This window comes from Rhipicephalus microplus, chromosome X (assembly GCF_043290135.1).
Source record: "Rhipicephalus microplus isolate Deutch F79 chromosome X, USDA_Rmic, whole genome shotgun sequence".
In the NCBI taxonomy this organism is placed as follows: domain Eukaryota; kingdom Metazoa; phylum Arthropoda; class Arachnida; order Ixodida; family Ixodidae; genus Rhipicephalus; species Rhipicephalus microplus.
In genome coordinates, this window is record NC_134710.1 from 243,382,556 (window position 1) to 243,409,595 (window position 27,040).

Here is a 27,040-nt window from a genome sequence, read left to right on the forward strand (position 1 = left end):
ACCGAAGCTGAACTTCTGGAAGGATGGAAGAGCCAGAACGTGACAAACGTACAACGGATTAAGATAAGAAGAGATCAAAAAGAAATACCAACCAAACACTTAGTACTGACCTTTGCTTCGAGCGATTTGCCGGAAACCATTCAGACTGGGTATACAAAGACATCCGTGAGGCCATATATTCCCAACCCCCGCCGTTGCTTCCAATGTCAGAGATATGGCCACGGCTCGCAAAGCTGTCGTGGCCGGAAAACTTGTGCTCTATGTGGAGTCGTGGGCCATGCCTCCGACAACTGCGAAGCACCTGCACACTGCGTGAACTGTGGTGGTAATCATGCCGCGTACTCGCGTTCCTGTTCTTTTTGGAAAAAAAGAAAAAGAGATCATCACTCTAAAGATAAAAGAAAACATTACATTTAAAGAAGCAAGAAAAAGAGTCTCGCCATTTTATGGCCCCACATATGCTGATGCGGCGCGTCAGGGGGCAACGCCGCACCAGCCCTCGCCACCCCTTCGGCCTGCGCAGAGCGAGCCGTCGGCTGTGGCTCCTGCCCCCAAGGCGGCTGTAGCCCAGGCTACACCGCCCACTCCCAAACAGAGACCGGAGACTCCAGAGTCTTCGGGTCTCAAGGCCTCCCCCCACCAGGCGAGGCCCAAAATCCAAACTAACAGCCCGCACGTGCGGGCATCCAGTGCCTCCGAGGAGGCAATGGATACGTCGGCACCCTTGGTGCCGAAAGAGCGGCGTGGCTCCTTGGAGCGCGCCAAGAAAACAAAAAAGCAAATAACAGGGCCTGGTGACGGCCCTGTTAAGTGAACTCAAACTCCCCGTCTAAACAGCCACTCGCTTTTCGTACACACAGCATTATTTTACATTCACCATGAACACTCAAATTATACAATGGAACGTCAGGGGCCTTCTCAGAAACCTTGACGACATCCAAGAACTCCTACACGAACACTGTTGTGGCTCGGGGTGCTGAGTCGTAGCGTGGTGTAGCTTCGGGTTGAGGAAACGACCGCTTACAAGATGGGGATACGAAAAACAAACAAGGTTTATGGCACTATTTACAAATATTTACAGCATGAAAGGTTAGGAGTTCGCAAACCACGAACGTGGTGGTTGAACCTTTAGTTGGTTCAGAGCGACGTCCTGCACTCTGCGGCGCCGTTATAAGCCCTGTCGGGCTCCTCCTTCTTCAGTCGAACACCAATCACATACACACAACAGGTGAGGGGTACGAGCAGGCACGGCGCACGTGAACAGCCAATTTCGAGTCAAGATCACTGCACTTAAAGGTGGCGCCAGAGGGGCTCTTGCTCGTCGTGTGTGTCACTGGTCGAGGGATCCCAAGCTTCGGACAGCAGAGATCAAACGGTCCGCCAACCTCTCTGCTCAATTAGCAGGGCATTTTGTGGCGGCGGTCGCCGTTTCTACAAAGGAAGACGCTGTCTTTGTTGTCCCCTCTGGAACGGCTTACCGCTTCGTGGCGACGTGACGTCTCATCCGCCGGCTAACAGTGACAATACCTGGCGGGCATAAGCATTCGGCGAGTCGGCTACTTGTTTGAGGGTCAACAGAGCGCCGCTCCCCCGTCAGATCTCGACGCTGGTTCCAAGAAAACCTGGGTTCCAGGCGTGGGAACGCGGCCCGGCTACGCTTCTCAGCGACAGCATGGCGCCTACCGATGGCGGTCATAACAGCTTCCCCCTCGCCAGATGAGTCACGGAGGGCAGCGGTTAACACTGCTGCTCGCAGGGACGACGAAAGGGTCCGTAGTCGAATCCCAAGAACTGGCCTTCGCTTGTGGCATGGTCTGAGTAAATGCCGAATCTTCGACACCGTTTCTGAAACTGGACCACATGCACAAGCAAGCACTCGGCCCCCTTCGAACAAACCAAGCCAAAAGAGGGATGACAAACCAATTTTAATTACTAGCTTTAACAAAAGCTCACATGATCAATCATTCTTCAAAGAAGACAACAACAAAAAGCAACATACACTGCCTTCTAGCAGGTTAGTTCGGTTAGTTACCTGCCTTTGCCAACACCTTTGAATAAAAAACAAAACACTGAGTTCCTTTGAGCGCTTTCAATTATTCTCATTCTTACGGCGCTGCGAAATTCATGGCACTACTAACCAAAAGCTTAGGCCTTCACACATGGTCTAAACGTTCATCCTTACATTACGTTGCAACACACCGTGTACAACACAAAAATAATGCTAAGTGCAATACTCATCAAATGCACCTCACAATAATTGCATAGGGTTTCGCTAAAACTGTGCACCAATGGCTCTCAATTCTCATAACGCGCAACGACAACTGCACTGTGTTGCGCCAAACTTAACCATTTTACGAAATCATCTGGTCTATGTTAATATCTTCTTCCTTAAATGCCAATTCACGCCACATCCACATGACAGTAAAGGCATACGATATTAAACTAAACCTTTGAAACACTAAAAAAAAACAGAACATTTTTTTTTTTAGTTTTTACCTTCTCGGTATATTCGTACAAATGATTAATGGACTTCAATTTTCAGCCTTTAGTTCGGCGGTTTTCCTTTTCAAAAATTTACACCGCTTTACATTACTTACAAAATTAAAAGGCTCAAATCTGCTTTTCCAATGCAAAACTGAGTAACAATATTTGACACGCCTGTGCAAAAGTTACTCGAACTGACCGTTCCCCCTTTTCTTATGGTTCCTTTATTCGTACACGATGGGGTCGCGGTCCCGGCGGTTTTCGAGCACGCCAGAAGCTACAAAATGCACAAACTCTAAGCAGTGCACTGCCGTCATACCTCATCTTCCACTTCTTCCTGTTCCCCTCAGGAATGTGAAAAGGACGCCAGAAACAGGGTGGAGACAGGGGACATTGTCTCTTTGTGCTCGCCCCGACGCGGTTTTTAGCCACTCTGTGCTTTCGACTTTGATCCTTCAGGCAAGGCCGCTTTCCCGAAGTTGTCGAACGCAACCGCGCTTTTCGTTGGGGTAACGCACCTCGTTTCCCCCCTCTACACCTGGCTTGCCGCTTGTACCTCTCGGAACGCCACCATGGACGTTTCCTGGAACGGATTAACGGCCTACCCTCTCGTCTTTCTTGCGACTGAGTGGGGCCTGACCTAGGCTTGCACAGTGACGAACGCTTCTGCTTCTTTCTTTTTCGGCGATGTTTTCTTGCCTCCTTTCTCTCGATGCCATCATCATGTCGCGTCGGGAACTGAGTGGTTGGGAAGCTTGTTGGAGCTAGTGCTACATTTTCCCCCACGCTCAAACATTTTATACTCGGTGTCACGACGGACTGCCGGGCCAAATTATCTTTGTTAATGCTGATGAAACCATTAACTGGGCCCACTCCGATGGCATCGCTGCTCTGCTGAAGCGTGGCGCTCTTGCTCTCATCGGCCACTGCGCTAACCATGCCTAAATTTGACAATGTCGAAAGGTCCCCCTGTGGCACGAAGAAGGTTTCCAGCCTCTTACTGGGCCCATTAGGGCTGCTGGCACCCTCTTCATCCGCGCAATGAGCGTCTTTCGACATCGTCCCCACCTCCAGACCGGCCACGGCCTCGTTCTCTACATCATTTACATGGATGCATTCGAGAATATGCGGGCCCTTCTCTGGCGCGATCTCTGTTTCTAGCGCTTCATGACGCGCCACAACTTCCAGCGCTTTGTGACGCGCCTCACTTTCAGACTCCGGTCTGATTCTTTCTTTATTTTGGCTAACAGAAGTTCCGAATCTTCTGATTAGCTCTGATTTAACAACTTCGTAGTTGTTCGCGTGCTGCTCACTGAGTCGCGCAACAACATCCGCTGCCTCGCAGGGCAGAACCGTGCGTAGCTTCTGAGACCAGGTGTCTCGCTCACACTTAAGTTGACTACACTTTCGTTCAAAGAGTCTAAGATACAGGCCCATATCCCATGATACCTCATATGGCTGCATGTACCTAGACATCTCGAACTCTGCCTCATTTTCGAGTACTCCTTGCTGGCGTCCCAACCTCATACTCAACTCATAGTCTTGTTTGAAAAACTTTAGCTTGAGGCTTTCTCTTTCGTCTTCACTCTTTCCTTCCGTCTGAGCTGCTCTTAGTTTTCTTTCGATGATGAGGTCCCATTCTTCACTTAGTTCCTCATCATCAGCCCCCAAATCATTAATCGCTTGAATGATTATGGGTTTTCGTGCCAAACCCTTTGTATCGATCCCCAATTCCTCACACAACAGCAACAAGTCTGACATCTGCAGCTCCCGTAAGTCCATGATCGTACTGAGTGCTCGCTACTTCCAAAATAACTTTCCGAAACGGCGAAACTGAGTCTTTCGGCAAAGTTAACTACCAGTTCTAAAATTTAACCCTCTTTTAGAACCTGGTTCACTCAAAGGAAAAGCCAAGCACTCACCCATACGTGATCCATGTCTCGAGTCAGCTGCTTCTCCTGGGCCGACTGTTGTTGTTCCTTGTAGCTTCGAATCCCACCGATGCCAACCAGTTGTTGCGATCCCACCGCTGCCACCAGTTGTCGGAAACTCGGGGTGCTGCGTCGTATCCCACCGCTGCCACCAGTTGTTGTGGCTCGGGGTGCTGAGTCGTAGCGTGGTGTAGCTTCGGGTTGAGGAAACGACCGCTTACAAGATGGGGATACGAAAAACAAACAAGGTTTATGGCACTATTTACAAATATTTACAGCATGAAAGGTTAGGAGTTCGCAAACCACGAACGTGGTGGTTGAACCTTTAGTTGGTTCAGAGCGACGTCCTGCACTCTGCGGCGCCGTTATAAGCCCTGTCGGGCTCCTCCTTCTTCAGTCGAACACCAATCACATACACACAACAGGTGAGGGGTACGAGCAGGCACGGCGCACGTGAACAGCCAATTTCGAGTCAAGATCACTGCACTTAAAGGTGGCGCCAGAGGGGCTCTTGCTCGTCGTGTGTGTCACTGGTCGAGGGATCCCAAGCTTCGGACAGCAGAGATCAAACGGTCCGCCAACCTCTCTGCTCAATTAGCAGGGCATTTTGTGGCGGCGGTCGCCGTTTCTACAAAGGAAGACGCTGTCTTTGTTGTCCCCTCTGGAACGGCTTACCGCTTCGTGGCGACGTGACGTCTCATCCGCCGGCTAACAGTGACAATACCTGGCGGGCATAAGCATTCGGCGAGTCGGCTACTTGTTTGAGGGTCAACAGAGCGCCGCTCCCCCGTCAGATCTCGACGCTGGTTCCAAGAAAACCTGGGTTCCAGGCGTGGGAACGCGGCCCGGCTACGCTTCTCAGCGACAGCATGGCGCCTACCGATGGCGGTCATAACAACACTCACCAAAAGTGCTGTGTGTACAAGAAACACACCTTAATTCAAAACACACAAATTTTCTTCGCAAATACGTTATTTTTCGAAAGGACCGTGATGATGCCATGACATCATCCGGAGGTGTTGCCATCATAGTGAATCAAGGAATTGCATGCACACACTTACAACTCCAAACACCCCTTGAGGCAGTGGCTGTTCGAGCGGTTCTTTTTGATAAACTGATCACAATCTGCACTATTTACATTCCTCCTAGCTATCAGCTGCAAAAACGCGATTTACACTCTCTAATTGATGAACTTCCGGAGCCTTATGTTCTCCTTGGAGACTTTAATGCGCATAGCAGGCTATGGGGTGATTCTCGGTATGACGCGCGAGGTCGACTGATCGAACAGTTCCTTATCTCGTCGAGCGCATGTCTCCTAAATCGAAAAGAACCAACCTATTATAACCTCGCTAATAACACCTACTCCTCCATAGACCTGAGCATAGTATCTCCATCTCTTGTGCCTCTACTCCAGTGGAAAGTCGTCAGTAATCTGTACGGAAGTGACCACTTCCCCGCAGTTTTGAGCACAACGACAGTAACTGAGTGTCCACCACGTGTTCCCAAGTGGCTCATAAACAGAGCCGACTGGGAACAGTTTCATACTATCGCTTGTCTAGGTTGGAATGATATATGTACTCTAAACATTGATGGCGCTGTGAACTACTTCACAGCGTTTTTGATTGATGCTGCAACAAAATGCATCCCACAAACAAATGGACACCCTGGAAAACGAAGTGTGCCATGGTGGAACTCTGAATGCCGAAACGCGCGCAAACAGCAAAACAGAGCTTGGAGGCTGCTTCGGAACTCACCGACAGCCGAAAATCTTGAAACCTTCAAGAAAATAAAGTCTCAAGGCAGGAGAACGCGTCGGCAAGCCAGAAGAGAAAGCTGGCAAAAGTTTTTATCAGGGGTTAATTCATACACACAGGAGGCTAAAGTCTGGAGCATGGTCGGTAGAATAGCAGGGAAACAAGTACACACACTTCCACTCGTAAACACTCAGGGTGATACCTTGGAAGATCAGGCAAACTTCCTCGGTGCACACTTCGAACAGGTATCCAGCTCATCCCACTATACTGACACCTTCCAAAAATACAGAACAAGAATTGAAAAGCAGAAACTCGAACACAAATCCACCAGATACGAGGCATATAACCAAGCTTTCAGTCTAGCTGAGCTCCGAACATCTCTAAACTCCTGCAGTACTTCTGCCCCAGGTTCTGACCGTGTGATGTATGAAATGTTAAAAAACCTACCAAACGAAACCCGAAAAACCTTACTTTGTTTGTACAATGCTATTTGGTCTTCTGGCACAATTCCTACCTCCTGGAAAGAGGCTATTGTTATTCCCATTTTGAAAGAGGGCAAGGACCCTTCTTTACCCTCGAGTTATAGGCGGCCTATAGCACTTACAAGCTGCTTGTGCAAAGTCTTCGAAAAAATGATAAACTGCCGACTTGTACATTTTCTTGAAACAAATAATTTGCTCGACCCATTTCAGTGCGGGTTTCGAGAAAGTAGATCCACCACAGACCACCTTGTTCGTATCGAGGCACAGATCAGAGACGCCTTCGTTCATAAACAATATTTTCTCTCTGTGTTCCTCGATATCGAAAAGGCGTATGATACAACATGGCGTTTCGGAATTCTAAGAGACCTGTCCCACCTTGGTGTGCGCGGAAGAATGTTTCATATAATCGAAAGTTACCTGTCAAACCGGACATTCCGTGTCCGTCTGGGCAGTGTGCTCTCCCAAACATTTGTCCAGGAAACAGGCGTGCCACAAGGTGGTGTGCTTAGTTGCACACTTTTTATTATTAAAATGAATTCTTTGCACTTGTCCATTCCCTGCAATATGTTCTATTGTACATATGTCGACGACGTTCAGCTTGGCTTCAAGTCATGCAACTTGGCCATGTGTGAGCGGCAGGTGCAGCTGGGTTTAAATAAGGTCTCCAAATGGGCAGATGAAAACGGATTTCGACTTAACCCACAAAAAAGCACGTGTGTCTTGTTCTCTCGAAAGAGAGGCATGCACTCGGAGCCCGACATTCAACTGAACGGGCAACAACTGTCCGTCAAAGCTGAGCAAAAATTCTTAGGCTTAATCTTGGACAACAAGTTGACCTTCGTACCCCACATAAAGTATTTAAAAACAAAATGTTTAAAAGCCATGAATGTTATAAAAGTGTTGTCACGTACTACGTGGGGTAGTGACAGGAAATGCCTCATGAACCTGTATAGAAGCCTTATTCGCACCCGCTTAGATTATGGGGCCATTATTTATCAGTCAGCGACTCAAAGTGCTTTGAAGATGCTGGATCCCGTGCACCATTCGGGCATCCGCCTTTCTACGGGTGCTTTTCGCACCAGCCCCGTAGAAAGCCTTTATGTTGAGTCGAATGAGTGGTCGCTTCATCTGCAGAGAACTTACATGTCCTTTGTATATTTCCTTAAGGTGAAAGCAGATAAGAGGCACCCCTCATACTCTACTATTAATGACTTGTCGAGCTCCATTCTTTTTCAAAACAGGCCTTCAATGAGGCAGCCCTTCTCAGTTCGCCTGAAGGGTCTAGCTGAGGACACTGGAGTGTCACTCGAACACAGTTTAATGGCTCCTGTAGCATACCCGCCACCGTGGCAGTGGCAGACTATAGATTGCGATGTGTCTTTTTTAGAAGTTACTAAACATGCGCCTATTGCCCATATTCGAACATACTTCTTGGAACTTCAACACAAATACACACGTCCTGAGTTTTTTACAGATGCCTCTAAGTCTAACTCCTCTGTGTCCTACGCTGCTGTTGGCCCTTCCTTTTCGGATGCTGGCCCTCTACATCCAGACACAAGTATCTTCACAGCGGAAGCTTACGCGATACTTGTGGCAGCTAAACACATCAAACAATTACAAATACAAAAAGCAGTAATTTATACAGACTCCCTCAGTGTGGTAACGGCTCTGCACAGTCTTAAAAAACAAAAAAACCCTGTCCTAGTTTCACTTTACTCCATTTTATGCACCCTCCACACACTCAACAGACATGTTGTTGTGTGCTGGGTGCCAGGGCACCGTGAGATTCAAGGCAACGTGATGGCGGATCAGCTTGCTGCATCCGCCCACGAAAGCACCGCCATTACACCGACATCAATCCGTGTGATGCCCTTGATCTTAAGCCGTCTCTCAAACGAAAACTCAGGGACTACTGGCAGAGCAAGTGGGATACACACACACAAAACAAACTACACGTTATCAAGCCACACCTTGGCCATTGGCCACCAGTATCAAAATCACGTCTAACAGAGGTAACACTAACAAGACTCAGGATAGGACACATATACACGACACACACGCATCTTTTGTCCGGTGGTGATCCACCATTGTGTGACAGATGTGGAGAGGCATTGACAGTCCTTCACATATTAATCCAGTGCAAACACTTAGAAACTCTAAGAAAACGACATTTTCCATTACCCTACCGACAGCATATACCTTTACACCCTGCAATGTTCGTCGGTAGGGAACCGCTTTTTAGTCATAAATCATTGTTAGCGTTTTTAAAAGAAATTAATAATTTTCATATCATACACCCGGGCATTCCGTAGCACGACCTCTCTAGAGAGGTTTTTGCTGCGGCGGTTACACAAGAAAGCACTTGCCTCACGGCCCTTGGACGCAAGGGCATGAACGAGTGAGGCACTTGTGCTAATGCCATTCATATCCACCATCGTTTTTTATAATCACCAACTCTTGTCATCTATCCTCACCACACACACCTTTCACGGCATGGTCATGATTTTATTATTTGTATGTTTTTACCCGCCTTACCGCGAGGAATTTTATGGCCTTTATACAGCCGCTTATCACAATCATTGTCCATATTCTTAGTAACATGTACTGGCGCTCTTTGGCCGTGAAACGGCCCTTGCGCCACAAAACTTCAAACATCAATCAATCTTGTGATCGCATAACAGCTTTGGAACTGTAAGACAAATAGCAAAGGCTACCAGAATTGAACAATTGGCGAAAAACAAAACAAAATAGCACACTGAAACATTTTGAAATAAGATGGCAACGAACAGTTTGCTTGCAGCAGTTCACGCTGCAATGAAACGTCCACACGCACACATTTCTTTTTATACCCTTAGTATATGTATACACATTATTCTATGTATGACGACATCTAGCTGTGTATCACAAGCACTTATCCAGTCCGGTATTTACTAAAACTTAAAACGTAAACGTAAAACGTAAAACGTTTCTGAAGATGCATTTCAGGTTTTTGCCCAAGTCATTTCTTTAATAGTAGGAGCCATGTGTCCAAACTTGATTTCTTTGTTTAATTTTCGATGGAGACTGAATGCTAAAGGACAAAATGATTCCCAGGTGGTCGATCTGATCGGATATACCTTTAATACGGCGTGCCTCGTTATGTAGTGGTTTTGGCACGTAAGACCCCATAGATAATTATTAATAACCAACAATTGAACGCGCTTACAGGTAGTTAAAGCGTAGACAAATGTGTTACAACGTATGACACTCAATGTAAGGTGCGGGAATTTCAGTATGCATAGGCGTTTCTGCATGGGATACCGTCCATTAACATTCGATAGCCGCGGCTATGGTAGGAGCCGTAACATAATACGGGGTAACAGAAAGCACGCACAGAGGAGCTGTAATTTGTTCAAGTGGCACGCACGCGTGTTCTCTATACCGGAAGCGTGCGGCCAACGCACTGTATGTAGGTATACCTACATACAGTGCGTTGGCCGCAGACATGTAGGTATACGTAGTACATGTCTGCGTGAGTTGCCCGATTTCTTGCTGGTATGCGCACGTGCGCTTTTCGCTTTAGGAGCAAGACCTCTCGGCCTAACTTTCTGCCGGTGCAGAGCCGGAAAGATTTTTTTAGCGTGTGTGCTGGGGCGAGAATTCGCATCCCAGCTGTTTTTTTTTTTTTAACCGTGTCTAGTTTTCCGGTAGCAGACACAGGCTCCGTGAAGCGTTATTCATTGCACGCGCCGAAAGACGCCAAGCGGGGAACCTTGAGACGCCGCCGCTTTCCCATTTGTCGTTGTGCATACATACTCTAACGAAATGTGAGATGTGGGGAAAAAAAAGACAGAGATTAAGATGGCGTTTTCATCAATGAGTTCAAGTCAAAATAATTGCAGGCAAACTAAAATATTGTACCAAGTGGGGTACGTTTAGGTTACTAAGTGATTTGGCCCTTCGCAGCGCAGAACGAGGTGCTGGGAAATATATCCTGTACATGGTCGTAATTCTAGGTAGTAAAAAAATGCAAATTCCGATAAGGATGTATGCACGATCACTTCAGCTTTCACTGATGCCCTTGACTTCAACAATAGGTGCCACCATCTCCTCGCTTGAAGTTGACAGCACGCGAAATCGCCTACCGTGCCCAGAGTTTAACAGTTGAAGCTATCATATTTAGCTCAGGATCCAGGAACGCGAAGTAGAATCGCTTTCTACTTCATCAGAACGCCCCAGTCGTGATTCGACCCGTCGCGGTAGCTCAGCGACTGTCGTTGCTCTCCTGACCTTGAGGTCGTGGGTTTTATCTCGGCAGCTGCTGCTCCGTTTCGATGGAGGCAAAGCGTGAGAATGCCCATGTATTTAGGTATAGTATATAGATGCCCGTCAAAGAAGTGTTTAAGGCTAACGTGCAGTAGCACCCTCACTACAAGAAAATCTATCGTGATATCAGCACGCGAAACCCTGGTGCTTAAGTTTGAATTTATTTTGTCATCAACGGCTTCCTTATACTCTTTCTTGTCGCGTTGCGTCGGGTCTGACAGGACGTACTTTTCCTTGCCGCTTGTGCGTGGTGTTTTCCGGCCGGATCTCGGCGATAGCGTTCGCGACCTCCTATACGTACACGCTGGTCTTCATTGATGAAGGCCTTTCCCCAGCACTCGCGTGCGCAGTGCGCGTTGAGCTCTGAATACGAGCAGGAAATGAAAGATATTAGCAGCTGGCACGTGAGGACCACGCAGAAACAATGGCTCTCGGCGCTCGGGCACACTCGCCGGGGATGGGAAGCAGAGATTAGCGGCCTCTTCTTTATTATTCCGGTCTAGTCGACCAGCTCACATTCTTCGTTGCTTCCTTCCAAAGCTGGCGACCGGGCAGGAAAGGCGTCGGTGACCCCCTTTCTCTCGGCGGAGACTCGCTTTAGGGGCCACTCGCCTGATACTGGCTGCTCGGAGAGGACGCCGTGCGTGCGCACTCCGGGCCGGCACAACCAAGACGTCGCGCCGCTGCTCTGGTTCCTCCGGCGTCCCGCGTTCGGGTCGCCTCGTCCGACGCTGTGGTGACTTGGAAGCGTCCGCAACGACTGTCCTCCGTGAGCCCAGACTGGTCGCCGCATTCTTTTGTTCGTCGAAGGAAGTATACTCTCGGGAGGAAAAAAGCGTCGCCCGTCGCCTTCTTATTTTCATCCCCGCCGCCGCTGAGCGTGGATCTTCTCCCTGGGAGCTGCCGTCCCGTCGTTACTCTGCTCTCTTCCATTGTCGTCGTCTCGGGCCGGCTGTGCTGTCGCCTCGCTGCTGCCATCGAGAAGCCAGGTTCATCGCTCGGCCTCCGCTGTCTATTACAACGTACACAGCTAAGCGTTCTCGACTCCCCCCGCAGTCCATCTCGCGACACGAGGCTATCGCGCTGTCACGACGCCGTCAGTGGCAGCCACGCGCGCGCCGCTCGTCAATCTGAGCCCCGTGAAGAAACGTGCAGCTGCCGCTTCTCTGTTGACAACTGCCAACGAGTCGTCTAAGGATTATACGGCGCCCGGAGACAGATACCTGCGCCGGCTGTAGTCCAACGTGAGTACTGCTGACTGAATATCCTACGGTAACATATGGCTCGACCGAATATGCGCGTTGATCGATGAGAATGGTCATCATGGTGCTATAGATGTCGTTTTTTTCTTCTTCATGAGTTATCAAAAATACGGGTAACGTGTATATGACGCGTTATTCCGTTGTCAAACACGCAGCACGCCGCTGCAGTCAACGCCGGGAGCACTTCAGCGCATGCCTTATCGCTTTGTATAAGGTGATGTCTGCAGGCTGGAGCTGCTCCATTCTTTTAAAATTGAACAATAGCTTTTTTTTTTCGTACACTGGCCCTCATGTTTTAGCACATGAATAGAAAGATGCGCATATCTACCTAAAGTGGGCCCATTACATTCTATCTAAACGTCTTCTGAAATGCGGTACTCGAATTTGAACTAAGAATTGTAACAGCGCTAAGGGGTCAGCAACATAGTTGTATTCATTAGGCAGTCAGATGAAGCAGCGAAGAAACTTTCTTTGCCAAATTCTGTATTGGTTTAAAGGTGGCCAATAGAAAATACAAAACGCTTTGACGGATACCATAAAAAAAAACTTAAGATTGCGCTTGGAGGAATATATTTGCAAGACAGTAACAGAGCGCGTGTGAAGGAACTGATGGAAGTAATTGTATTTCTTTCGCTGTTCTTACTCAGCAATCTGTCATGAACTGGATTTTGTGTGCTTTTGTCTCTTTTTTCTTTCTTAATTACCGTATACCTTTCCAGCGTTTCTTGCAAAGGCGTTGTTTATAAGCCATTCATGTTTCTTATTTAATGTATTTTTTACTCCTAAAGTAGGGTGTTGTAAAAATGTAGCAAAAAGTGCTATTGCTACCTTTTTACTATATCTCATATGCGTGAGCACGACGTGATTGTGAACGCTCATTAGATAATGCTGAATGTTCCCATCATTCAGTGTGTTCAATAAGGTTGTATGTGGCTCTCTCTCTCTACTTCGGACTCAAACCTTGATTTCCCACTCGTAACATACACATTTAAAAATGGTTCGCACGAACTGCGAAAATAGTTATAAACTTGTAACAGACCGCTTCACCGAATTTCCCTCGGTCATATCAAGTTCGATGGTGATATTAGGCATGTATTACAGCGCATAGACAATAAGGAAAAGGAACAGGATAACTTACGGCAAAGAGTGCTGTTCAGTTAATGCACTAAATTATCGCAGCGCAATTAATACATAACGAGGGTGACACGTGTGTTAGTGCGCCCTTTATTGCGCTATCGAATAAGGAATGTGATCGCATTGGTGGGCTTCTGGGTGCATGGAATTGTATGCGTTGGTATACCTGCCTTATGATGTGTCAGCGATATGCCCACATATTTCCCCCTGTTTTGTTCCCCTTTCCTTGGCATGTATATATGCAGCGTTGTTTGCATCTGCTTATCCTGTCCATTTTTCTTACCGTATACGCGCTGTTAAGACCTCCTAAATGTATTCGTACGCCGCACTCGCCCAAGCTTCAGTTCGAGGGCGCATATGTGGTATAACAGCCTTCTCCGGAGCCTAGAGTCCCATCATTTGTGTCCTCGCGGACTGTATTGATTACCGTTTTGCCAATATTGTGTGCATGTAGTTTCTAGTCACGGGAGGTCTGTATAAGCGCCGATTACTGTGCAGATGGCACGATTGTCTTGAAAAAAACGAAGTAATCGCTGCGGCATCTATTAAAAGCTGTGGCCTCTTGAAACGAGATCGCACGTTTCATATTCAAATTCTGTCGCGAGCGTTGTCTTCCATATCCACACGATCGAATTTCACTCGTCTTCGCCATTTGCAAATGTTTTTGGCGCGCAGACGCGAGAGTCGAGAAGGCGCCGCGCTCGAAATCTTTTCGCCCCACATTTTGAATCGGCGCGGGCCTGCACGACGCCATCATGCTGTGACGTGCTATACCTTGACGGTGTTTAGCATGTAGTAGTCCTGCGTTACTTTTTAGGGTTAGCCGACGAGTGAAGCAATAAGATTAAGTATATATGGACTTTAATTGCGTACGCATGCATGTGTGTTGTCGTGTACTGCGCTGATAAATGTTCAGTTTGAACGCCGATGATTTCTTTTCAGCTGATCAGAGTGTCAACGAGAGAATAGAGACCGCGCTTTATTTATTCATTTATTCACCATTTTATTTATTTATTTATTTATTGTGCATACAAATAAATAATACAGGGAGGAGTGTATTATAAACAATGCAAATACAAAATTATCGAAGTATACACAGATGAGAATGGACCTCCTTAATTGGTGATGATCATGGCAGGTTAAAACCACTGCGGGAAGTTCGTCTCACCCTTTCGTTGTTCGTCGTAATGGCGAAGTAAAAAAAAAGATCGAAAAAGGAAACTCTGCAGTGACAGGCCTACTTTGTAAACGTGATAGTTTGTTATGTGTGAGCGGCAATATTCAGAAGTGATTAAATACCGCCATGCAGGGGCAGCTGACCACTTCTATGAAAGAGTTCTGCGCATTTCCACGCATACGACATGTTTAAAGAAGCAGCAACAAATTTAGGGAGGATTTCGTTGAAGTTGTGGCTTTCATTTGGGCTGTAATAGTATAGAAACGGTATATATTGAACTCGCATTTTTTTTTTACCCAGTGCACGCGCAAACGCCGTGACACATCTTTTAGGATTCGTTCGATATTTCGGGGCCCAACAATAACGACCTCGCCTTATGCTGACTGCACCGCTTTTCAGCGATCATGCCGACAGCGCGGTCCGATTTGAGTGTTTCCGATGATGCATGCCGAATGAGTTACCACGATGCCACCCTCTTAAAACCGCGGAGGGGCGGTGAGATTAGCGGGAGGTTACTCACATCGGCGAAAGCTAGTAGAAAAGAAAACGCAAGCTTGGCACCTCACCAGGAGGGAACCGTATATACGTTCCAAAGGAGCAAGAGACGAGCGGGTAAACATGAATGAACGAAAGGGAACATAGCGAGAGAAGCAATTGATGTATACACTCCGCAAGTAGCATCGAGCAGAGTCATAATAATAATAGTAAGTTGTGTGTCGCGACTTCAATTAACATGAGGTTTATTGTGTGGCTTGTTGTTTTCCCCTGTCGGCGAGCGCGCGCGCAAATTGATTTCCTCTCGGTCGGACTGAAAAGCCTTCGTTATACGGCCGCCCAAGTGAGGGAAAGCACCGCACAATTCGTCATTGAATCGGAAGCGTTAGGTTTAACTGGATGACCAGGTTCACCTCTGTAATAGCTTTATTTTCAGCGTGTACATCTTGTCGGTGGTGCTGACTATATTTCCAGGTGTATCGTGCGCGTTTACCGGAAAGTTGCGAAAGGCACGCTGCAATACTGGACCCTTCGAAGACTAGATATCTTCTAGAAAAGAGGAAATGCATTGCAGAACAATAGAAAGCTGAGCTAGATGGCTATAATTACCTTAACAGTTATCGTTCACGTAGACCCCCATGCCTGCCGGATCGATAGGTCCGCCCGGGCGTGCGCAGATAAGTTTTCGTGCCATCTGTTTCGCCGTTTGGCACTTTGACTGTTGTTGGTCGGCGTTGCGGTGTCTTGACTTTCTTGATTGATTTGATTGATTGATATGTGGGGTTTAACGTCCCAAAACCAGACTTCTTTCTTCAGTCCGTGTTTGGACGGACTCTCATTTAGAATGAAGAAGCGCAATAACCGACTTAACGGTGCGCACAGAGAGAAGGAAACGTAGTGCAACCTCCGTGCCCTTGTGCGTGAGTGTGTGAGTAGGCGTATGCGTTTTCTTCACGGTCTCGTGGGAAGGCTGATGGTCTTTTTTTTTTCAGTGCTCTGTCCTTTTGCCCCCCCCCCCTTCATCTCTCATTTTCAAGTACCCCCCCCCCCCCCCCCCCGAAGTATACACGCCATCGTTGCGCCGTTGTTGCGGCATTCCTGAGCGCAGCCGGAAGCGTTACGCCGTACAGTGCCCTTCGAACACAAGAAACGCAGATAACTGCCGGCGCAAAACGAGTTTGCAAAGAGCATGCACGAAACTGAGGCTCAAAGAGATGCTGTGCCGAGCTTTTTCGCTGGTCGGTCTGGGTTCGATGCTATGGCCTTGCGAATAGGATGCGCTAGTAGTGTCGGCGGGAGGGAGAAAGAAACCGACATAAACACGAGTTCGTGCAGAAGCAAAAAATAGTGTTTCCTTTTCTCTCAAACCCTTTTTCATGTGGGATGAAGGGAAAACTGCAAAATGGAAAGATACATATGTAGTATATCTCTAAATGATGGAATTCTGCTTCGTAAGCCGCTTGAAGATGGTGTATAGCGTCTCGACTTCAAGCGTTCTGTTAGGCAATATTCAGGAAGTAGGGGAGACGGTGGGTGCTCTGGTTGGGTTACTTTCGTGAGAAAAAAAAAAAAAAGCTGAAACTACGCCTACGGCGATAGCCAGGCATAATGGTTGCTTGAATGTTTGGTTAAACAACATGGTTAACCATACTTTTCAAACGAAGCCTTAAGGAAAGACGCTATATATAATGTATGTAAATTTACGCAGGAGATTTCCTTCTCTGGTGAATAGCGGCCGTCTCCAGTTAGAAGAAACAAATTCCATGCTCATAATTTCTCATGCACGCACCTTTTCGTTGCGGAGGAAGTTTTTCCACATCTGATTACCCTCAATTTTGCTTTGGATTGCTGTTCTAATATATGAAATTGAAGCGTTTATTTTCAATTACAGACTTCGGTTAACATCAGCAGTATTATCTGGCGTTTTACGTGTCAAAACCACCATATGATTATGAGGGACGCTTTCCACTATTGTAGAGAGATCCCAAAATTTTGACCATCCGGTGTTCTTCAACGCGGACACGACACAGCGCATGGCCTTGTAGCATTTCGCCTCCATCGAGAATGCGACCGCCGTGGTTGGGGTCGAACCCGCGTCCTTCTGTTCAGCAGCCGAGCACCGTAAACGGCACCACCGCGGCGGATGACAGAAGCATTCTAATAGAACGAGTAGAAAGCGAAAGCGGCGAAATTAAGCGAAAACAACTTTGGCTGAATATACTTCAAAGAGTGGGGGATGGAGGGTAGGCTGGATATTGGGATCGAAGGATGAGACGACAAAGTATACAGACTGGCGTGTCAAGCACACGTGACATCGAGCTAGACAATCTGCTAGACAATCTGCTAGACAATCTGCTAGACAATCTGCTAGACAATCTGCTAGACATGATTGTCTGCTAGACAATCTCGACATCTGAAAGAACGGAAGAAAAGAGATGAAGAGCAGCTGTCATCAACATGATGAAGATGCTGAGGTCTTATTCAGATCCAGAGCACACTCAGAGGAGACCCCGAGCCTCCCGGCTAGTCTCAACATGGCCTGTATCGTCACTGCCTTTTGTATCGTCACTGACAGCGCGCACAACGGTTGCGGTTATAAAAAAGTTTAGCAAAAAGCTGTCGTTTTTGTTATCTTTTTTGTGTTATTACTTTGGCGCCGCCAGTTAAGGGAACAACAAGCAGGCTCGGTCGAAAACTTAATCTAGTAGTCTCTCGACTATGTTTACGACGTAGAAGTGGTCAGAGAGCATACACGTACTAATTTCATGTAGGCCATAGTGAAATGTTAAAAAAAAAAGATAAGCCTATATCGTGCAGTGAGGCGCCAGAATGTTAGTCAACTTCAGAAGGTGTGCGGGTTCGCTGAGTTTGACTTGTGAATTCATGGGATTTTTCACGTTTTCATGTTTTTCCCTATTTTTTTTTCTTCCGTTTTGTCGTCCGCTTTCTATGAACCAAGGAGTGCGCGTAATGCTTGGTTTGTTTACTGAATTACGCGCTCCTCGGGATCCAATTAAGTTGTTTTTCATTTCATTCCATTACGCAGCGTCATGCTCTTGAGTCAATCTTGCGAGCTAAGCTCGAGACGCGAGAGCACATCTGTGCCGTGCGATTTTATATGGCGCGTGTAGCGGTAGCGCATCAGGAAGCATGAGTCCGTACGATCGAATGTTGAGGCCGAGCGCATTGCTTATTAAGGTGCGTCCCGAGTGCTCTGCTGGCGCTCGCCTCAGTGAACCCCCCCCCCCCCTCCCGAAAAAAAATTGACCTTCGATTGTTAGAGAGATTGCAGAGTGCTGTTGATTCCGCCTGTAATCGATATCGATAACGTCATGAACTTCACTTTCATCAATGCAAGAGCACATAACAGTTGTGGGTGCAATCTTGGGAGTCTGTGGCATATGGCGCGCTCTCTTGCAGATAGTTTACGGGTTATACGCAGCTTGTTATACACATATTGCACAAACTGTCAAGTTTGTGATCGTCGTGTAGTTTTATGTTCGGGGGAAGTATATAGTCCTACTTTATATAAGGCACCCCACTGCTGACTCGAAGGTCTCGGGATTCAATCCCGGACACAGCGGCCGTATTTCGATGAGAGCGAAATGCTGTGGGGGTCCGTGTGCAACGAATTAGGTGCGCATTAAAGAAAACCGGATGCTCGAAATTCGTGGGGCCCTCCACCATGGTGTGCCTGATAATCATATCGTGGTTTGGGGACGTAATTACTATTATTGGTCGTACTCGCGCACAGCACAGTGTGCAATATACGAGAAATGGAAATGGCAGCGCGTAAGGGCGATTGTCGGGTCTGTCGAAAGTAGGCGGATTAGACGCATGCATGCGCTCGGCGTTTCACGACGTTGCGCCGTGCCGCGGCGATGAGATGCACATGTGCACATGTCGCACCACCGCATGCGGTGGTGCGACGTGTCCCGAGAGTCACGCCACTGCGCGCAATCGGCTTGCGTCAGTGACCGGTGGCAAGGCCTTCTTGGACGGGTAGCCTTTCGTACCCCGGCATCGCTTGGTAGAACCGTAACACGGATAGGCATCGTGGCCCGGTATAGTTCAGCCGAGATGTCCGCTGCGCGCTCTCGTTATCATTAAGCGTGGTTATCGTCCCCCGGTGTGACTGCCCACGTATACATTCGTGACGACTGCGTTTCCGGCTGCATTCTTGTACAGGGTGAAGCGCAGAGGGAGCTGTATAAATATTTAAGGTACTCACTATAAATCTTTGTTAATACGTCACTCCAGGGGAATCGGACCGACATCTTTGAGTACGTGTTGTTTTCATGTCGCTTAAGTCAGTGCAGTACCATTGCTACTATAGCCGCATCGGTGCACAAATAAAGGTATTGAGATGATATGGTTGAGACCGTATTGGCTAAAGAGTGGTGTAGGTAAGATACACTTGTGGTTGGTGTTCGCTTTGCTGTCGACTTCTCTTCACTACGAATTTACAAACATGCCCGCTCAAGTCACTGTGCTGAATTAAATGCAATTTCATTGTTTTCTTTGTGTATGTCGCTGTCGCATAACGCTAATGTCGACCACTGATGCGATTTTGTCAGTAAACGTTATCCTGTCTCCAAGACATTTAATGACGCGGTATATTCTTTACAAACTCATTCTGTATAGATATAAATAGAACGTGGTAAGTTTGCACAAATGTGGATATCTTGTGACTCAAAGTTCACGGCCTCGCTTGCTCACCTATCAGGAAGTTCGAGTATATTACAACGAAGCTGTTTCTGGCTAGGATTCGGAATTTCATGGTGTTTGTGCGGCAAAACTCTCCTCTAAAAGTTAGAAGGGGACGTATCAACAACAAAAACAAATCCGTATCGCCGTCCGCTCTGTGCTGCAGCGAATCGGAAAAGGAGGACTTCCAAGGCAACACTCTTCCTCCTGGCCGGCCGGGGTCATTACTGCGAGGAGACCGGAATGTGGAGTGTGAAAGGGAATGTTGTCAAAACCTGACTCTATGACTGCAAAGCTACAAAAGGAACCCTTGCGATTTTCAGAAGGCTTTTCAGTTGAAAAAAAAAAATATGCCCGGTCCGGAAACCGAACCTGCGACCTTTCTATACGTTGAAGGCTGGTGGATCGCAGGGTGAACGTAACGACAACTCGACTGCTGGGACACTGAATATCATGAAGTGACAACTTCTTCAGAAGCCCGTAACGTGGCGCGCAAATATTAATAACGACGAAAATACTACAGGCTCTACACATCCGCAAACAATGTAATGTTATCCGAAGCAATGTTTTGTTCATGCGGCTGATTTCATAGCGAAGTGCTATCAATGCGCTCATGTGACATTTACATTGACTAAACGAAGAAAAGGGCGTTGATCACGTACTCGCTTTACATAGGAAAGGAAGTGAGCCGTTGATCAATTCCGCTTCGTTCGTTCATTCATAGCTAGAATCTCATTCCCGTAGACTTGAGCCAAGTTTTACGCGAAGAATCATTGAACTGCCAGGTAGCAAAAAAAAAAAAAATGTTCTGTACTCGTCATGGTTAGGAGCGGCCCTGGCTAACACTCCCAGTCCCAGGTTGACATGTACAGCATAGAGAAATATACTATATTAAGAGTGGCCAGTGGAGCCTATTCGCGGCCCAACAAGAAGGGGTCTGACCAACGGATAGATGGCGGGACTATCCTCGCTTTTACTCCCTTTTTAAGACATCTAATTGGCCTCTTCAGGAGGACAAGTATTGCCCAACTTTGGCACCAATTTTCGCAAAGAAGAAATTTTATTAACTTGTCCAATTTTCTATATCCGCTCTACATCATGTCCCGCTGAGGACATTTAATGCATCACAACGTAAAGCAGTACAGTATGACTGGAAAATGTTGTCTTACTGCATTTGTTTTGCACAAAGAGACGTATTCATGTGGTTTAGATGTGCTTTACATGCATTCCCTTCGCGGAAACGTGGGTAAGTATCCTATTAGTAAAGACACTCGCTTTCGGAGCATGATGGTATGGGTTCAAATCTCAGCGTCGGGTAGAAAGTTTTTTATTTTATTTAGGCTGAAGACATTATCGGGACACCAACCACTCGTGGCGCTGAAAGTAGCGCAAGAGCTGGGCCGCAGGGCCCTACGGGAGTGTCCGCTCTTTATGTATGTTTCTTTATGTGCACAGTATATTGCCCAATAAAGTGGTGGAAGCATGACCGCCGCTGTTGTTGAAATGGTAAAGCATCGTTCACATTATCCGAGGGTTGTAGGCTCGGTCCCCACCAGCGGCACGTTTTGTTTTTATCCGCTTTCATTTCTTAACGTTTTCATCATAACTGGAACATTATGCAGTTAGATAAACAAATAATGCCCCTGTACTTACCTAGGCGTCGTTGTCTCTTGTTACATTAACTACAGACACCCACTTGATACATTTAGACTACTTTGTGACCCGCGAGTCGCGGGATCGAATCTCGGCTGCGGCGGCTGCATTTCCGATGGAGGCGGAAATGTTGTAAGCCCGTGTGCTTAGATTTGGGTGCATGTTAAAGAACCCCAGGTGGTCGAAATTTCCGGAGCCCTCCACTACGGCGTATCTCATTATCATATGGTGGCTTCGGGACGTTAAACCCCACATATCAATCAGTCAATTAAAACTACTTTGTAGAGTTCTTATATTCCTGCACGTGATCACCCCATACAGGTATCAGCCAATGAAGTGTTGTCATGCCTTCTCCACGTTGTCGTCATTTGGCCGTTCTTGCAACTCGTCGCTTTCGCTCGGTGACAAGGGCGTTCCGCTGCTGAGCTTGAACACAATAGGGAGTTTCATAATAGCGTACGCAAAGCTTTGCGTTTGTGCTTGTCGCGAATGCGCTTGCGTCATATTATGTCCTTGCGGGTCCCCGTTAAGTGACGGGAATATACGGGCGTACGCAACTAACACTGTCTTTTTGTATATGCACTGTTATAAAACTGAATATCATGGATTCGATTCCGTGGTGCTGCAGCCACACTGTGGTGGTACGCCGTGATAGTTTTAAAATAGCGTAGCGCAAAGCTTGCGGGCGTAGTGCTGCAGACCTCACTTAACGGGAGCTCGCAAAATGGTAGCGTACGACGCATGCGCAACGCAAACGCGAAGCTGTGCGCACGCTATTCTAAATCTCTTTAATACTTTCGTATAGGGTGCATCTGAAATACCCATGGATAAGTTGATTCGGTGACTTTCAGTAAACGACGTCTGTCGTAGCTCTATATCGTTGCTTTGTGTGGTCTCTGCGGACTCCACGAATCAGCCTTCGCCGTGGCCTTCATCGTGCCCGAGTAAGGGCTCTGGTCGTGTTTTGTCACGCGTGTCTTATCTTGCATGCGCGCCGTTTCTGAATCCGAGCGTTGTGGACCAGCAGAGCGACGCAGAACACGGCCTATTTCAGAGGCTGATACAGCGGCCGTTCGAAATAAGATCTTGAGCGTGTGAGGAAGGTACCTTCATGCGGGCCGGCTGTTTGGCTGTGCCGCTGGCGTCGCTCGTCCTTGCTACCTTAGACATATACAAAACAATCGCTCTCAAAGTGGAGCCGGGGATCGACAGATAAAAGACAAGGTAAATGATGACGTTACTCAGTTGAGAAACGCGGAGGACAGAATGTATCTAAAAGGTATCAAGGCAGCGATTACTATCAGTTTGAGGAGCTGGCTGTATATCTGGTCAGGCGGATTGAAATGGGCGTTGGAAGGAAAAATAAAAAGTGTTTCTTTTTGTATGTGTGCTTTTTGTCGTTCACTACCCGACTAGATGCCTGGTATGTAGAGCCGACCTTTTTTTTTTTTTTTAACCTGAGGGCGTGAGCGTCGACCGCGGAGTCAGTAAAGGCTCATCGGCATGCATGCGATTTCCGAGCGACAGCGACTAAGTTGCTCCATGGCGCCGTAGCATCGCGATGGCTGCAACCGCATGTCGGCGACAAAGTGTCATTGTTGCTAGATTGAAAACTACCGTGTGAATCCCCATAAACTGGGAAAAGAAGACTAAAAGTAGGTCAATGGCAACATGCCAGATTTTTGCTTTCTTGTGTGGCGTAAGAAAGCAGCAAAAAAAAAAAAAAACCGTTTCACGACCTCTTTTTTTTTTTTTTCGAAATCTTTCGTTTAACCGTGACAGGTTGCCTAGAAGCATACGCCTCGATGGCTACGACGGCCTTCGCATGATGATTTCACATTGCAGCAAGCTACCACCGAAACATCAAAACCAACCTTTCATAACTAGATTTACGACAAAATACGGCCGCTGTCTTCTTCGCGTGAGACGTGATTGTGAAGGTGGTCGATACCTTGCATTCCTTGAAGTACGCGCGAATAGCAAGCATCGAGAACAAAGTGCAACCGAAGCGAGGATCAGGGGCGCGCCCTTGTTGACGGAAGTCGTCACGCTGGCTTCCCGGACGACAAGCGATCTTTTCTATTTTTCCAGGAGTGCGGGGCAAGTGACGAAGACAGATATTGAAAAAAAAAAAAAAAAACGCCAGGCCTGCGCGGAAGGCGCAGCACAGTCACAGCGAAAGCTGGAAGAGCAGCCTTTCAGAGCCTTTTTATAAACACTCATTGAGGAATTATGCCTGAAGTGGGTATGCGCTACAGTTAACAGCTGAAAAAAAAAAATCTGACTTTTGTCTTGGTTAGAGCATTGGACGACGCACTTTGTACGATATTCACATTGTGCGAAGACTGGTTCTTTCGTAGTTTTAAAGCGCTTAATAAGTCGTATTAACGTGATTGATTTCCCGACATGAAGCCTGCCTATAAGGGAAGTTTGCCAACAAGTCCCAAGCACCGGCTTGGCTCAGTGGTAGAATACTGGGTTGGCACCCAGCGGACTCGGGTTCGCACCCCACTGCGTCATTGGTACTAAATATTTTGCTAATTTCGCGCAATGTCGTTACGGACAGCGGTGGCGGACAACTATGGCGCTGCGCGAGACCCGAGTTGTGATCTCGTAACCGCTTTCGCTGTAAAATGCGTGGCTGTAGAATCGCAACTATAAACACAAGATATCATATTATAGATCAACCTAAGTGTTTGTTTCTTGATTTATGCGGTGCCAAATTTACTAGTCTGACGACTGGCTCCCTCTACGGTTGCATTGAGGCCTGTGGAACCCCCCCCCCCTTTTTTTTTAACACGACAGTGTTTTATGCCGGGGTCCACCATGGCTCCGTGACGTATTCCCGTCACGGATATGATGTAAAATCTTTACCAGATTTCAAAGAAAAAATGAGACGAAATGTTCTGTATCCGGGCGTCGAACCAGCCACCTTGGGCTCCACAGCGCGCGACGCTAATTATTATCCGGGCGACCCTTCTCGAGCATGTTAGCGGCGAGCATTATATATATATATATATATATATATATATATATATATATATATATATATATATATATATATATATATATATATATATATATATATATATATATATATATATATATATATATATATATGAGATATAACAGACAGTAATGCCAAGGAATGTACAGGGGAAGTTATTAGAACCAATGGAATGTAAATAAGAAGAAAGAAAAGTGGATGAAAAAATAGCCAGCCGTGAGCAGGAATCAAACCTACGACCTTCGAATAACGCGTTCGATGCTCTAACCACTGAGCTACCACAGTGGCCTTCCCTCCATCCACTTTTTTTTTTGGGGGGGGGGGGGTTATATGTGAATTTTATTATTTACATTCCATTGGTTCTAATAACTTCCCCTGTACATTCCTTGGCATTACTGTCTGTTATATCTCATTAATATTGTGTTAAAACACGGAAAAACGAGCCCTTAGGTATACACTTATTTCCCTTATTTCATTGAACGAGGGTCTCGCACTGGCAGACTTGGTGTGTTTAGGTTGTATAAGAGGGACGATTAATCAGCTGCCCGCTCATAATAAGTTCACGTGCTACGTGACGCCAAAACATGCGCATAAGAGTGTTTTCACACTCGCCGTTTGGCTTATAGATGGCGCTGACTGTCACTCCTACTTCTAAATTCACATATAACCCCCCCCCCCCCCAAAAAAAAAAAAAAGTGGATGGAGGGAAGGCCACTGTGGTAGCTTAGTGGTTAGAGCATCGAACGCGTTATTCGAAGGTCGTAGGTTCGATTCCTGCTCACGGCTGGTTATTTTTTCATCCACTTTTCTTTCTTCTTATTTACATTCCATTGGTTCTAATAACTTCCCCTGTACATTCCTTGGCATTACTGTCTGTTATATCTCATTAATATTGTCTTAAAACACGGAAAAACGAGCCCTTAGGTATACACTTATTTCCCTTATATATATATATATATATATATATATATATATATATATATATATATATATATATATATATATATATACTCTACAAGTTCTTTCTCTCTCCTTCTCCCATTTTTTTGTACATTCGCTCTAAAACCTCATTTCCAAAGCGCCACATAGAGAATAGAAACAGCGCACAGAATTAATTTTTTTCTTTTTTTCTTGTTCTGAACATTGAAAAAATAAACCGTGGTTGAACCCTCGTTTTAGTAGGTTTATCCCTCTCTTTAGAAGTCGCTATAACACGAAAATGAAACGTGTCTTCGCAGAATTAGTTGAGCATTCATTGTGCACTGTTTAGCCACAAGAACAAAGGAATGAATGCTGCAGTAACAAATTGCAATGTCACGCGAAGAAAGGCAAGCCGCTCAAAACTTGCAGCGCACACCTTAAGCAGAAAGAAACGAGCGCGGACAAACAACTGGCACAAATCGACGATTAAAGCACGCTGCTCAAACAGAAAGAAAGACGCACGAAATGAACGCACACGTATACACAGGACGAGCGTGAACAACGGTCACAATCCTTACTTCTTCGCGTGTGATCAGCGCGCTCCTTTTGTAAACGCGGCTGCGGCAGCGAGCGAGATGGTGTTCGTGCTCTCTTCAACTACTGCAAATTCAAGGCAAACTTACGGGGGAAGCACAAGACGTACTACAGACCGCCTCAATCGCGAGGTACGTTAGAAAATCTAAACCACGTTAGAAAATCTAAACGCACTTTGACCACGTCATGTGGAGGTGCGCGCGCACAGCGACGCGCGGAGTGGCACGGCACGACGACCTTCAGAATATATATATATATATATATATATATATATATATATATATATATAATCTGGTTTGGGACGTCAAACTCCACATATCAATCAAACCACCATATGATTATGAGAAACGCCGTAGTGGAGAACTCCGCAAATTTCGATCACTGGGGTTCTTAACGTGCACCCAAATCTGAGCCCATGGGCATACAGCATTTTCGCCTCCATCGAAAACGCAGCCGGGATTCGATCCCGCGACCTGCGGGTCAGCAGCCAAGTACCTTATCCACTAGACCACCGCGGTGGGGCCACGTCCTGTCTTTTAACATGGATCCAATAGCTTGGCTTTCTGTCATTGCAAGCTTTGGATGCGTGTTGTTTGGCCGGATGCCCCGCGAATTGTGTATCGTTGGCATTTTCGGGACCGGTTTCGGCCTCAGAATTAGTAATCAGCCCCGCCGCGGTGGTCTAGTGGCTAAGGTACTCGGCTGCTGACCCGCAGGGCGCGGGTTCGAATCCCGGCTGCGGCGGCTGCATTTCCGATGGAGGCGGAAATGTTGTAGGCCCGTGTGCTCAGATTTGGGTGCACGTTAAAGAACCCCAGGTGGTCTAAATTTCCGGAGCCCTCCACTACGGCGTCTCTCATAATCATATAGTGGTTTTGGGACGTTAAACCCCACATATCAATCAATCAATCAGAATTAGTAATCAGTTCTGATCACCTCCTAATCCTCAATGGTGTAGTCAGATCCGATTATGGTCTTATCACAGGTCTGATCTGGTGTGTACGCTTACGTGAACTTAGAAATGAGCTTTCGAAGTCTAAGTGGGATGGTATACTCACTAACATCTCCCCAAGCTCACTAACATCTACCCAAGCACATAAACCCACGTGAAGCAAAGCTTAGCTTTTTAAGGGT

At 46.8% G+C, this 27,040-nt stretch overlaps 1 protein-coding gene and 1 long non-coding RNA gene across 7 annotated transcripts in view; one reads left to right on the forward strand and one right to left on the reverse strand.

The window, feature by feature from the left end:
* Positions 1 to 27,040, reverse strand: part of LOC142776040 (uncharacterized) — a 204,974-nt gene that overhangs the window by 82,354 nt on the left and 95,580 nt on the right. The window lies entirely within an intron of this gene.
* The window catches only part of Baldspot (elongation of very long chain fatty acids protein baldspot), a 148,425-nt gene that overhangs the window by 45,410 nt on the left and 75,975 nt on the right, over positions 1 to 27,040 (forward strand). For 3 of the 6 annotated variants that reach the window (XM_037414177.2, XM_037414179.2, XM_075878879.1), the window contains exon 1: positions 11,566 to 12,200. The exons of the other annotated variants lie outside the window; for them this stretch is intronic. The gene's annotated coding sequence lies outside the window, so the exon portion shown is untranslated. Of the gene's footprint in view, positions 1 to 11,565; positions 12,201 to 27,040 lie in introns of those variants that run through there. 6 annotated transcript variants of the gene reach the window in all.